Source organism: Rousettus aegyptiacus, unplaced genomic scaffold (assembly GCF_014176215.1).
Source record: "Rousettus aegyptiacus isolate mRouAeg1 unplaced genomic scaffold, mRouAeg1.p scaffold_m13_p_2, whole genome shotgun sequence".
Taxonomy (NCBI): domain Eukaryota; kingdom Metazoa; phylum Chordata; class Mammalia; order Chiroptera; family Pteropodidae; genus Rousettus; species Rousettus aegyptiacus.
In genome coordinates, this window is record NW_023416295.1 from 89,386,834 (window position 1) to 89,388,720 (window position 1,887).

Here is a 1,887-nt window from a genome sequence, read left to right on the forward strand (position 1 = left end):
GGCAAGTTCAGAATTTTATCTTATATACTAACTTGGCTAAAGTTAAACTGTTATTATGAGTTTTTAAAATAAGCTTTAATAGCAATGGCATGCTTACACCAAGATAAAATTTAGTGTTATTTCTCTGCTAAAAGGAAAAAAAATTTCCAATATGATTTGTATGCTTTTAATAAGAAATTATGAAAGAAAAACAAAGATATTACATTTCCTGTGCATTTTATAATCAAATCTTAATTGTTTAAGTACACTGTCTTCTTAATAGTGCGAAAGCCATACTGACTTACAACTATTTAATATGCTGTATTTGCCTGCAAAGTCTATTTTTTGTCACATTAATTATATGAATAATTTAAGTTTTGTTTCATAATGACCTATGATTCTATTTGATCAAGTGTTTTAAAACTTTTTATATGTATGACTAAATTCCCAAGATTTAGGAAAAATTAGTCATTTTCTTAAACTATGAGATTTTTAAGAACTTAGGAGTTTTTCAGAAGTATCCCTAAAAAAACTCGAAATTTCTCTCTTTATGAAAAAGAAATATTAAACTAGGCTTATTGGTGTGTTAAAGTACATGGGAATCATTGTCAAATAAATAATGCCAAAAACCTGGTCTTTCTCTGTCTATGAAAATTGTAACTTGTATCATCTTTGAAATGTTAACACCCAGGAAATAACTAAATCATTGTTCATGGAGACTAAAAAAAAAAAGCAACCTTTTTAAAATATAAATTGCTCTATAATTTTTTTGCCAAAATTGGTTTATAAAAGAGCTATGGTTATTTACAAAACTATTAGAAAATATACTATTAGAAAAAATAGGATGTATGTTTTTGCTGGAGAAAGGTATGAGGCATGGAGACAGGCTTTCATTGAGGGAAAGGGGAATAAAGCTTATTAAAACAACAAAATTGTGTTTGGGAATAAGGAAAGATATAATAATATGTGGGGGATTTTTAGTTAAGAAGGAAAATGGAAAGTAATTTTGTCCTAAATTAGAATGATTGTTTCAAAATAAGAAAAAATTGATAGAACGAAAACTGAGATTATATGTAGGTTGCAGGTCTGTGAAAATTGCAGAAAGTTCATGGAGGAGAGCTCTTGAGAAAAGAATTTTATATATGGTCAAGTTAACTAATATTGAATGGATACCTAAGTCAATTATATTGTGTGTGGTTTGTATGTGTGTGTGTGTGTGTGTGTGTGTGTGTGTGTGTAAACACTCTCTCTCTCTCTCTCTACCATGGCCATTTCTATGTCTGTTAGCATTTACAGACAATTATTGTTTTACTCCGATGTTTTTACAAAAAATTTTCCACAAAGATATTTCATCTTAAGATAAATTCATGGAGAAGATTCTGAAAGTCCGAAATACAGATTTCTAATTAAAGCTCAAAAACCTAACAATAAATCAGGCAGAGATTTATAGAACTCTAAGGAATAACTGAATTTATAAAACTAAGAAAAAGATTATGATCAACGAGAATTAATAATACAGGACTCAATGAAATGATAAGAATGATTATAATTTTTATGGCTTTTATATGAAATATTGCTAGTATTTATTCTTTGTTTTCCAGATATAAGAAAAAATTTTCCCCTAAGTTATGACCAACAGCAATTTGGTAAATTATACCTTTGGAAACAAAATTAAAACATTTATATTTTTCGTTCTACTTGATCTTTCCAAATTTTCAAATACTCTTAACTTATCCATGTGTGACCAAATTTAAAGATTTTGACTGATGGATTTATGTTTCCAAAATTATAAAAAGCTCTTACACCTAATGAACTGCTTAACCAACAAAGGATTTAAAATTAAAATACTAGAAAATGAAGCAAATGGAATCTGTCGTAGATGACTAACAAAATTCTGAAGCAGGTCTG